General features: G+C 37.5%; 1 long non-coding RNA gene across 1 annotated transcript; it reads left to right on the top strand.

The window, feature by feature from the left end:
• Positions 1-4,606: 4,606 nt before the first annotated feature.
• LOC131549159 (uncharacterized) lies at positions 4,607-9,120 on the top strand. The gene is made up of 3 exons (XR_009273342.1): positions 4,607-4,955; positions 8,520-8,576; positions 8,688-9,120. It is a non-coding gene; the product is annotated as an uncharacterized LOC131549159 (long non-coding RNA).
• Positions 9,121-13,509: the final 4,389 nt, after the last annotated feature.

Below are 13,509 nucleotides of genomic sequence, written 5' to 3'. Positions count from 1 at the left end.
GAATCTGCAATAGGTAAGCAGCTTGGTGTGAAGAAATCAACTGTGGGAGCAATTATTAGAAAATGGAAGACATACAAGACCACTGATAATCTCCCTCGATCTGGGGCTCCACGAAGATCTCACCCGTGGGGTCAAAATGATCACAAGAACTGTGAGCAAAAATCCCAGAACCACACGGGGACCTAGTGAATGACCTGCAGAGAGCTGGGACCAAAGTAACAAAGGCTACCATCAGTAACACACTGCGCCGCCAGGGACTCAAATCCTGCAGTGCCAGACGTGTCCCTCTGCTTAAGCCAGTACATGTCCGGCTCGTCTGAAGTTTGCTAGAGAGCATTTGGATGATCCAGAAGAGGATTGCAAGTTGAGTTTTTACTTTTTGGTAAAAACTCAACTTGTCGTGTTTGGAGGAGAAAGAATGCTGAGTTGCATCCAAAGAACACCATACCTACTGTGAAGCATGGGGTTGGAAACATCATGCTTTGGGGCTGTTTTTCTGCAAAGGGACCAGGACGACTGATCCGTGTAAACGAAAGAATGAATGGGGCCATGTATCGTGAGATTTTGAGTGAAAACCTCCTTCCATCAGCAAGGGCATTGAAGATGAAACGTGGCTGGGTCTTTCAGCATGACAATGATCCCAAACACACCGCCCTGGCAACGAAGGAGTGGCTTTGCAAGAAGCATTTCAAGGTCCTGGAGTTGCCTAGCCAGTCTCCAGATCTCAACCCCATCGAAAATCTTGAAAGTCTGTGTTGCCCAGCGACAGCCCCAAAACATTACTGCTCTAGAGGAGATCTGCATGGAGGAATGGGCCAAAATACCAGCAACAGTGTGTGAAAACCTTGTGAAGACTTACAGAAAACGTTTGACCTCTGTCATTGCCAACAAAGGGTATATAACAAAGTATTGAGATGAAATTTTGTTATTGACCAAATACTTATTTTCCACCATAATTTGCAAATAAATTCTTTAAAAATCCTACAATGTGATTTTATGGATTTTTTTTTTTCTCATTTTGTCTCTCATAGTTGAGGTATACCTATGATGAAAATTACAGGCCTCTCTCATCTTTTTAAGTGGGAGAACTTACACAATTGGTGGCTGACTAAATACTTTTTTGCCCCACTGTATATATATATAACAGGAATAACATCTTGACAGTAAACTGTTTTTGCAGTATTGTCTTACATTAATGTCCGTTAAAGGAAGACTGTAAACAAACAAAAAAAAACTTGTTTCATGTAAAAAAAACAAAAAAGCAAGTACAGCCACTTCTCCGAAATTGTTTAATTATTTAATTACGACAGACACAGCAATGCACCATGTTCTAGAGATCATCATGTTTGTAGTGTGTTCCAGGGGATTAAAACGTACAATATATATTTCAGATCTAGTGGAGTAATAGTAAATAATAATATAGTAAGTAACTGTAAATGTGTTAAGTTGCATAAGCTCTTTATAACTATTGTGTCATATCCATATAAATCATTATTATGGTTTCTATGGCTATGACCTGCAGTTCTTAAAAGGATTTAAGTTTACTACTAGACTAAAAAACAGTTAAAGTTAGGGAATTTTCACCCAAAAATGGCGGCCACGCTACCGAAGCGCCACCTAGTGGCTGTTACCCAAAAAGCATCAGAGTTTCGCCTCTTGGTCTTCTATACTCTTTGGTTGGTCCTGTGGCCCTCCAGGAATTGAGTTTGAGACCACTGTGTTACGGCCTTATTCCAAAATGGATTAAATTAATTATTTTCCTCAAAATTCTACAAACAATACCCCATAATGACAACATGAAAAAAAGTTAGTTTGAAATATTTGTAAATTTATAATAAATAAATAAAAAATCACGTACGTAAGTATTCAAAGCCTTTGCCATGACACCAAAAATTTAGCACAGGTGCATCCTGCTTCCACTGATCATCTTTGACATGTTTCTACAACTTGCTTGGAATCCACCTGTAGTAAATTCAGTTGATTGCACATGATTTGTAAAGGCACACACTTGTCTATGTAAGGTCCCACAGTTAACCCTCTGGGGTTTGGGGACACTGATGAAGATTTGACATGCCCTGACATTTGTGATTTTTTTTCCAGTATCTTAAAAACATATTAAGAGCCCTTAATGTGGTGAATATCTAACAGGTATCCCTGTAAAAAATAATCACCACCTCATTAACCTTTGGTTAGGGTTTTGTAACGAGTGAAGAAAAACTAAAAGGTTGTGATCAGTAAAAACCACCAGTGGTCCCTCAGATGATCCCAAATACACTTCAAAGTGTTGCAAAGCCCAAATCAGCGCAAGCGCTTCCTTTTCAATCACTGAATAATTAAGAATGACATTTTCTAGAAAAGAACCTAACTGGATGGTCAATGACATCTTCAGAAGTCTGTAACAAAACGGCACCAGCACCAACATTGCTGGCATCCACTTGCAACTGAAATGGTTGATCAAACCTCTGAGCTTTCAAAACAGGACCCTCTGTAAGGAGCATTTTTACTCTTTCAAACATTTGCTGACAACCCAAAGTCCAGCAAAAGTCTATTCCACCCTGTAATAAATTTGTCAGGGGGACCACCATTGTAGAAAAATTTCTACAAAAACAATGATAAAACCCTACTATTCCAAGAAATGGTGGGCGTAGTGTAATTATATTAATAGTTTGGTTCCAAAACGCTATAAATCCATTTTGATTAATTTGAGTAAAAATGTGGGGGTTTTTTTACCAAGAAAGTGGCAAGATGAAAACCACTATTTTGTATTTCAAACTTTCACATACCATCTTTAGGTTATAATAACATTAAAAATTCAAATCAAGATTTTGATTTTCAAAGATTTATTATAAAAAGAGATTTTTTTTCCTCCAAAATGCAATAAATCCATGTCACTTTTTTTTTTTTCAAAATGCAATCCGTTGAATCAATATAAAAGTTATTTTTCATATTGAAACTAAAAGGAACAAGAACATGAACAACAATATCACATTAGACCACAGAAATTCCAAAATGACATTTCCCTTACAACTTCCAGTGCATTCATCTTTGCCTTGTTACATTCATTTAGTTGACTAGTGCTATACGCTGTATTAACAAAAACATTAATGGCATTAATAAAAACACTGCAATTCATCTGCAATTATTAACACGATATTGCGTAGCTTGTCAGTGATCTACGGCTCTGTGTATTAAATGCCGCTCCATCTGAAAGCACGTGATGGAGATCACTTTACTGATGAGATGCGCATGACAATCACATGCGATTTAACGTGCAGCCCTTTTTGTTTGTTTGTTGATCACAAAGTACAAAGCAGATGAGGAAAACTCGGATGCCGGGTGTATTCAAAGTGCAGCCATTACTGTCTATAGTGCGTGGAATGGTGCGCTGTGATTGGTTGAGCGGATATATCGCGTTCTGCAGAGAAGGGAGACTGGCGTTTGTCGCGGTTTGGAAAAAAAGGCAGAAAACATGACAGAATAACACGACGGATATCACATTTTGTGTGAAATTAAAAATTTACTTTTCAATACTGATCAGATACAATACTGATTTTTTTTAAAAAAATGGCGTTTATCGCGTTTTGGAACCAAACTCTTCATATATTGCTTCCACTTTTGCACGGACAGGGCGCACTTGGCCTTGTCCTACCACTTTCCCCAAATAAACAATTGTGGCCTTGGCAAACTCACATTTTAACAAATTACCCTTAATTTTAACACATTTGACTTCAGACATTGATCAAATAGTGCTCTAATTTGAGCTATATGTTCGTCCCAAGTTTAACCCTTTAGGCGCCAGGGTTTTTTTTTTGGGAAAAATGCTAGATTTTGACATCAAGATTTCAAAAGCTTGTGGCTTGGAAGGGCTTAAAGATAGAGATCTACTGTAAATTAGAAAAATGTTGGGCATGACCGAAAGTTTATGTGGGGTGTAAATATACTCATCGAATTTGCATATTATTATGTCATCAGGGGCAGCCCTCTTGAATTTTAGAATATTCAGGAAATAGTAGATATTGAATTGATGTTTGAAATTATTTGCATGTTTTTTTGTTGTTGTCTTTTTATCCTCATTCCAAATGATCAGAAAAGAGGAAACCAACAATAAAACAGGAGAAAGTACTAAATTATTACTAAATTACTATACTATATAGCAGTAAAATGCATGTGAACAGTAGCTTACTTTTTGATCAGTAATATTCAGGAAATAATAAATATTGAATGGATGTTAGAACTTATTTGAATGTTTTTTTTTTAATTTTTTTTTTTTATCATCATTCCAAATGATCAGAAAAAGAGGAAATCAACAATAAAACAGGAGAAAGTACTAAATTCTTACTAAATTACTATACTATATAGCAGTAAAATGCATGTGAACAGTAGCCTACTTTTTGATCAGTAATATTCAGGAAATAATAAATATTGAATGGATGTTAGAATTTATTTGAATGTTTTTTTTTTTTTTGTTTTTTGTCTTTTTATCATCATTCCAAATGATCAGGAAAAGAGGAAATCAACAGTAAAACAGGAGAAAGTAGTAAATTATTACTATATTACTTTTTTGATCAGTTGACCAGCTATCTGCCCAATCAGGTATCTAGGTGACAGTTTATAGTTCTTGAGAGTATGGTACACTGGAAAAAAATGACAATGGGGGATTGTTGAATTTGCAAAAATGCATTTAGTATTTCCAACATGATTAATTTATGTTTCTCATCTAAACATATTTTAGTCTTGTGTCATTCAATTAATGTTGTTAGGATGTTGATTAGGATGTTCAACTTTTTAGAATTAATCATGTTGAAATGTAATAATTTAGTTATGTTTTCTCTGGAAAGTCCGCCCCCTTGGAACGCGCAAGGAAAACTAATTAACTGCTCTCCAGTCCGCCATTTTCTCTCTCGCTGTGGAGGTGGAAGCTGATGCATTGCGGTGGATTTCAACAGTGTGAAAAGGTAATTAAAACTTTGAACTGAAATTCCATTTGAAAAACAGTTATTAACGTTAGTCCCTTTGAACGTTTTTTATTTTTTTCACTGAGGTAACGTTTTTATGTACTGATTTTATCGAGCAACCCGACAGAGATGCAAAGTTAGTGCTAATGTTTAACGTCAAGGTGGTTAACCATGACTTGTATATTAACAGGCTTTTTATTATTATTAAGTTGGCTTGAAAAATTGTATCTCCTCCTAGAGCTACCACCAAACTCGGCCCAGACCTTCAGACTGGTCTGACTCGGGTTGCTATACCTCTTCAGACTGATCCGACTTACGGTTTTCCTAAAAATGAAGATTAAAACTGCAAAAAATCCCATAGACTTTCATTGACAGAATGTTCAGAGCCAAAACCTTGCAAGCTCCAACTGACAAACATTCAAATGTAAACACACTGAAGCCAATTAGACTCAATCAAGCTTCCCTTCTATGTACTATTTCTAACCCATTCAAACTCATATAAGCTTCCACTCTATCTAATACTATTTCTAATCTATCTAAATCATGTTAGCAACATGCTAGTAACATGCTGATCATGCTTGAAACATGCTAACATCATGCTAGTAACTTGTTAATTATGCTAGCAACATGCTAGTAACATGCTAATCATGCTAGAATCGTGCTAGCAACATGCTAGTAACTTTTCTAATCATGCTAACAACATGCTAGTAACTTGCTAATCTTGTAAGCAACATGCTAGTAACATGCTAATCATGCTAAGAAGATGCTAGTAACATGCTAATCATGCTAGAGACCTGCTGGTAACTTGCTAATCATGCTAAGAACATGCTAGTAACATGATGATCATGCTAGAATCATGCTAGCAACATGCTAGTTACTTGCTAATAATGCTAGAGACCTGCTGGTAACTTGCTAATCATGCTAAGAAGATGCTAGTAACATCCTAATCATGCTAAAATAATGCTAGTAACTTCTTAATCACGATAACAACATGCTAGTAACATGCTAATAATGCAAAAGACATGATGGTAACTTTGTTAATCATGCTCAAACATGCTAGTAACACCTTAGTAACCTACCCGGATACCATAGCAACCACTTAGCAACACCTTAGCAACCACCCCGGATACCTTAGCAACTGCCTAGCAACACCTTAGCAACCACCCCGGATACCTTAGAACCGCCTAGCAACACCTTAGCAACCACCCCAGGTACCATAGCAACCACCTAGCAACATCTTAGCAACCACCTAGCAACATCCTAGCAACCAACCCAAGTACCCTAGCAACACCCTAGCAACCGCCTAGCAACACCCTAGCAACCGACCTGGGTACCTTAGCAACCACTTAGCAACACCATAGGAACCACCCCAGCTACCTTAGTAACCGCATAGTAACTCCTTAGCAACCACCCCAAGGACCCTAGCAACCGCTTAGCAACACCCTAGAAACTACCCCAGGTAACCTAGAAAAACCCTAGCAACCACCCTAGAAGCCACCCCAGGTACCCCAGCGATCTGTTTTTCTGTCTGTTCTTCTGATAGACTGTATTGTCTATAAAACATTCAAACATTAATCTTTAAAACTATTTTACGTATTTCAAACTACTTCAAACTGAAAACCTTCAAACTTCAAGCTTTTAAAACTTTTACAAACTTTCTGGCTAGGCTTTTTCATGCCAACTTAAAGTTTGTATCCAAACTTTACTATCTAGTTATTATTAGTATTGTGTACAATCATTCAAGCAGTATACTTTATACTTTTTTTTTCTGTGTATGACCAGTAATACCGTTAGTTATGCGTCAGGGAGTGATTTGTGGTGCCAACTAATTTGAGGTGGGGAAGGGAATGCTAAGTACAAAACGTGCCCTCTGGCTGAGCTATCTTTTAAATTTTATCATAAAGAAAATACTCGTTATTCTGTAGACTGCGTTTATTGCAAATTCTCTTTCAAGGTAAGTTATTTCACTGGAAGGTCTTAATAGGCCTTTATCATACTTCCGCGTTCGAAAAGCGGAAGATTCAAATAGTAGCGTAAAAGAACTTCCGCTGCAGCCTCTATCAATGGCTGTGCCCATAGCACGGCATTGTTGTGGATTATTTATGTAGAATTCAGCACATATACGTCTTCTATAGACACTAATCTCAGTTTACAACAATTAATTGAGTATTATGAAACGATGGAATATGTTGTCACGATATCCCGATGCGTATTTCGTGACTTAAACAGGAGTGTGCGAGGCATACTGTATGTGTATAGGCAATTCTTCACAGTCTCATCACCTTATTTCATTACAGAACAGCGAGAAAACTATACAAACAATATATCACATTAATAAGCATTAGAATTAGCCAAAGTTTAAAATATTATGACTAAAGACTGTATAGAAGGATTAAATTAAAGGTTTAGAGCAAACTTGTATTAAACATAATGCCCACATTTTTTTCACGCGCTGACTTTGATGCAATCCTCTATAATTGCATCAAATTGAGTATTTCCAGCCCACAGACGATAATTAAAAATAAGTTTGATCATCTCATTCGAGTTATTCTCGGTGATTGCGTGCAACGATTGAATAACATTATATTGTGAACAAGAACGGGAGGTTAATCACAATAAATATAATGCAAAAATAAACAATATAATATTAAAAATAAAATTTAAATTATATAAGTCTGAGTATTCCTCTGGCAGTAACTCGCGTCGCTCAGATAGGCTAATGTTACACATAAAAATGAAGGATGACATGATACATGGTATGGAATCGGTATAAATACGCAGTTTTAACATTGTCTTTTATTTCGTCAATGTTCAACTGAACTAAATTAGTTTAATTTTCTTCACAAAACTGGCGTCTGTCCATTGAAAATAAAGTCCTTTACGCTACTAATCGGAGCCGGATGTGATGAGACGCGGACTGTGATAAAGGCCTATTGCAACGAATGTAGAAATCCTGTCAGGGAGTGATGGTGGCGCCAATTTATTTGAGTCTCAATCGTATTTTAAATCTGTACCAAAATCCTACATGCTTTGTCTTAAAGATGTGGTGTCTTATGCTGAAATGGCGTTAAGCTTTAGCTCGGCCCAGCCAAAGCCTCTAGCTACGTAAAGCGATGATTGGCCTTTTTATTTAGAAGGCGGACATATTCTGCCATTTTGCGTGTTGCGCTTTTCTTCCATTCATTGTGTTAGTGCACTGTCTTGATTTACAGTCATTTTTACTGTTGAAAGACCTGATAACGGGCTTATTTTTAATATTTTTTATTTTATTACCTCAATGAAAAGTTATATTTGTAAACGTTAATGCACATCGAACTAACAAACAATAAATTACACTTTTTTTAGCGTAATAAATACTGTAACAAAGTTTTTTTTTTTTTTTTTGCATTTTTAATTCATGTTGATCCGTTATTCTAATACTGTTCAATAATGAAAACATTCTTAAGTGTTACTAAAAAGGTTTCATCAGTTTAATTTAAAAATTAAGAAGGAAATATGCTGAATTCTACCTCTGAGAAAATGTTATCGCTTTAAAACTAATGCATTGTTTTTAATATTTTACAGATACCTGATACTCATCTATTCACGTGAACTTTGATAGGCAAAGGCTCTATAGTAGTGGTGAGTATTTCTTTCAATATACTGCAATTATATTTGATGATTATTATGTTTTTTACTTAAAATATTCCTCTCTATAAAATATTTTTATTTTTTTTCTGTCTCCCTCTCTAGAGAATGTAGCAGTGGAAAGGGTGCTGAGTAGCAGTTTCCAGTAGATTGGCACTACTAAACCATTATTAAGTCAAGCATCCTCATTTTGTTTTTCTTAATTCATTCATTGAATTTAAGCTTTTTTTAACTTCACACAGAGAAAGCTTATTTTTTGTAGCCCATACTCTGTGAAAAATATTTTTTTTTGTTAAAAATAACAGTGATTTGTCTTGCCTTACTGCTTTTAAAACTGAAAAAAAAAAAAACATCAAGGGAAGCTTTGGACTACTTGTTACTCATTACAGTTCATCTTTTTCACTACACCTGTTTGATGGTGAATTGTTGCATTTTACTGTATCTGATCTGGTCTATTGACAGGAAATGCCGTAGTTCATAGTCATCCATTCATCCTATACTAAAAAAAATTAATTGTACTGTTAAAATTATAGTGATTTGATTTCTTACTGCTTTTAAAACTGAAAACAAAATCGACAAGGGAAGCTTTGGACTACTTAATGCTCGTCATTACTGTTCGGCTTTTCCACCTTACCTGTTTTATGGGGTCTCATTTTGTACTCAATGACAGTGGATATGTTATTGTTCATGAAACTTATGCTATTTTTAACTTCACACAGAGAAGGCTGTATTTCTGTATCACAAATACTCTGTGAAAAATTTATTGTAATGTTAAAAATACAGTGATTTAATTCAAGAAATGCTTTCCTTGTCTTATTACTTTTTAAACTACAGTAGTAATGTTAATGTTGTAGCTAAGACCGGAGCCTCTCCAATGGACACTAAGACCACGTCCACCAATGCCACCCCCATCCCTGTTGGGCAAAGGCTCGAAATGATCACTTGATGGTGCTTTGTGAACACTCTCGCCTTTTACGGCGGCACCATTGCGCATGCAAAGATGTACCGGCAGAAGCGCGATCATTAGATGGCCGATCGTCATTTCCAAAAGGCAAATATTCCCCTACAGAGTCAGAATCGGCAAATAACATTTGCAACACATCCTCACGGTACAACTTTTTATTAGCCATTTGACGATTTTCTCTCACAAATCTCACAATTTACTCAGACGCTATGAACTGAACTGCTTCCGCATCAATGACACGATAGCTCACTTGCTCTATTATTTCCTCGAACACTTTTGGTCTAGAATCGAAGTACTACATGTCTGCCATCTAGTGGTAGGGAATACAAATGAGATGTTACACCATATTAGGAACTACAGTCTATTTCATGAAGTATGACGTCTTGTCGCAATTTTTACGACTTTGGCGCTTTGAGGGTTAACTACACATGATGACGTTATCCAAATACACAGAGAATCCCATCAAACCAGAAATTCATTGATTCAACTCGATTCATCAAGCGCTGGAAAGTTGCAGGAGCATTGCACAACCCGAAGCTAATAACCTTGTATGAAAATAACCCCGACGGCATACTGAAAGCTGAAATTTCTTGAGCTCTTTCAGTTAAAGGCACTTGCCAGTAACCTTTGAGTAGATCAAACTTGCTAACGAATCTAGCGGTTCCCACCCGATTAACACAATCTTCAATTCGAGGCAATGGAAACGAATCAGGTTTTGTTACGGCATTTACCTTTCGGTAATCAGTACAGAACCTGAATGATCCATCAGATTTATTCACCAACAACGATGGAGACGCCAACATATAGTAAATTTCATTCTCTAGCTGTTTCTTCTTATTCACAGATACTCTATAATAGCACTGATGAATTGGAGCTGAATCTCCCACATCGATGTCGTGTTCAATCATATTTGTACGAGACGGAGTATCGGGAAACAGTGTAACGTATTCAAAAATCTAATTAATCAAATCGATACACTGCACTTCTGTTAAATGACTTAACCGATCATGCAAAGAGCTTAATGCTTCTGAATTGCGTAAACGACCCTGAAGAACAGAATCTCCAGGATCAATCTCATCCTGGTCCCCACTTATCAAAACTGAAGTGGTTGGCAACTCAGCACCATCATCATAGGCAGAAGAACCTCAGGTTTAATACAAGAATCAGGTACATCAACCTTGTCTTCATTTATTTTAGTGTCCACAAAATCTTCAGAACCATAAAAAAAAGGTTTTAACAAATTTACATGACACACTCTAGTCTTCTTTTTCCAATACGGTGTATTAATTAAATTGTTAAGATCAGAAATTTGATGAGCAACAGTATATGGACCAGCAAATTTGGCCTGAAATGGTTAATCATCAATAGGCAACAAAGCAAGGACTTGAACACCAGATTGAAACAAATGCAATTCTGTATGACGATCAAAATGTCGTTTCATTTGATCATGCGCTTTACTCGAAGATGCTTTTGCCAATTGGTATGCTTCAAAAATTTGCCTGCAAAAATCACTGACAGAATATTTTTAGGTGGATCAGTTTTTTTTCCAATCCGCAGACAAAACAGATAATGCACCACGTACATCATGACCAAAAACAAGGTGGTTCGGACTAAATCCAGTACTCTCCTGAGTAGGGTTGGGTACCGAAACCCGGTACCAATATGGAACCGGTACCTATGTAACCGGTATGCACTAGAACCGAATCAGAACGGAGATTTCGGTGCCTCATTTCGGTGCCATGCCTGAGCGATCGATTTGAATATTTGTCCTTTGTTTCTCCAAAACGAACGTAAGAAACATCATCACCGGCACCTCATCTGAAATATAATTTCCCGACTGAGAAAATGCACGTGAACTCAAGTCGGAAAGCTCTAATAATACAAGTCCAACAAATCTTTGTAGTAACGCGAGCGTGCTGTTTTTACATTCTGACTTAAAAGCACAACTCAGGAAATGAGAGTATCCGAGGAACGCATGAATGCAGAAATTACACTTGCTCTGACGGCAGCAGGTAGCCCTCCATTAACTAGCTAAACTAAACATTCTTAAATTAAAATGCCTAAAGCTAAAATTATCTTGTATTCATGTTTTTAAACCTGTTGTCCAACAAAAGAAAACATTATAACCTTTTTAGTCCACAACACCAGTTAAATGCTTCCTTTTGTGATCTGATATAGCTTCTTGTCACAGAATGAGGCAGAAAATATGTTCCATAGGCTACTAATACTTCGATTGGCAATGGATTATAAATATACTTAATTATTATGAAAATACCAGAGATGGCTTGATTAACACAGATAAACTATACATTGTCGTAGTCGAGTGTTTGTTGTATTTGTTTTATCATTCAAAACGTTTATATCTTGTTTACTCAGTTACATCCATAGCAATGCATTTGTCCATATTGGGGATTTCCTGGAGCTTCATGAGTTCTGCTACTTCTGTGACTGGATATGTGGATTTTTTGTGCGAGGGTGCCCTCTGGCATCCAGTATGAATGAAAAATACATCATGTGTTTAGTGCTAATGGCCAATCCAATTATTAATTGGTCATTTTTATTTATTTTTTATTATTTTTAAGTATCGGTTCAGGCACCGTTTAGGCACTGGTACCGTTTTAAAAGTATCGATTTGGCACCGGTACCGAAAAAACCCCAAACGATACCCAACCCTACTCCTGAGTGGCTTCTCGAGTTGACATTATTAACCAAGGTAACCCAGTTTCCAAATCTTTACCCATCTGAACATAATACGATCTCAGTAAAGACTTCAATGCTTGGTGAAATCTTTCCAGTGCTCCCTGATGATGTTGAATATGAAGCTGTTTCAGAACTTGACCAAACAGATTGGAAGTAAAATTACTCCCCTGATCGAATAATTTGTGGTATTCCAAACACGGAGATAAACTGAGTCAGTGCTTTTACAACTTTCTTTGCCGTTAGAGAATGTAACGGGTACACAGCTGGATATCTAGTCACTTGGCACATAACAATAAGCAAATATTCATTTCTTGCTTTTGACCTGGGTAACTGTCACGAATCTGGTCTGCACTCCCGGTCACTCACCACTAGAGGTCACCCGCTCACCACATGGACTCCAATTCCCATCATCCCACTCTGATCACAGCTGTCACCAATATCTCATTGCACCAATCACATGCACACCTGATCACACAGCATCACCAATCACACACACTATTTCAACCCTGGACATTCTCTCCCCCGTTGCCGAGTATTGTATGCATTATCGCTGCCCTACAGAGCCCGTTAGTTTTCCTAGCCTTGCCTTGCCTTGCCTTGCCCTTGTCGGATTGTGTTTTCCCCTGCCTGGACTATAGCTAACGTTTTGGATTACCTCTCCTGTCTCGCCCCTTTGGATTCTGTACGCCGATTGTCGACCCACGCTTGTCTCTGTTTACTCTTTGTCTTGCCCATATTATACCTGTTTTCCATTGTTTTGACCCTGCCTGTTATGACCACGTCTCTTGCAAATAAAAGTCTGCACATGGATCCGCACGCCTCTCGTCTCGTCAGCCCCGTAACAGAATACTCGGCCACACGAGGATCCAGCAGCTTTTCCAGCAATGGACCCTGGTCAGGTATGGACACAATTAGTCTATTGTTTGCCCTTAAACAAGGCCCGCGGTCATTGGAGAACCATGTTAGAGAGTTTTTAGCTTTCTCTCATTATTCAGATTTACCGGACATAATCCTGATTGAGATTTTTTGTGATGGCATTAATCAGCCTCTGCAATCTCAGCTCAGACGCGAGGGTCCGCGTTCATCACTGAATTGTTTTTTGGACTATGCGTTATTGACTGTTGGTTCAGTGTTCACTGTGGGTATCGCAGAGGAATGCGACACCGCACACCCTCATGTAATGGCAGCTACACTAAAACTCGAGCACAAAATGGCGGCCACAACAACACCCCGTCATGTCATTGCTGCCATTCATGAGCCAAG

This window comes from Onychostoma macrolepis, chromosome 01, assembly GCF_012432095.1.
Source record: "Onychostoma macrolepis isolate SWU-2019 chromosome 01, ASM1243209v1, whole genome shotgun sequence".
In the NCBI taxonomy this organism is placed as follows: Eukaryota; Metazoa; Chordata; class Actinopteri; order Cypriniformes; family Cyprinidae; genus Onychostoma; species Onychostoma macrolepis.
The sequence above is the reverse complement of the archived record's forward strand: the minus strand, read 5'-3'. Positions and strand labels throughout refer to the sequence as shown.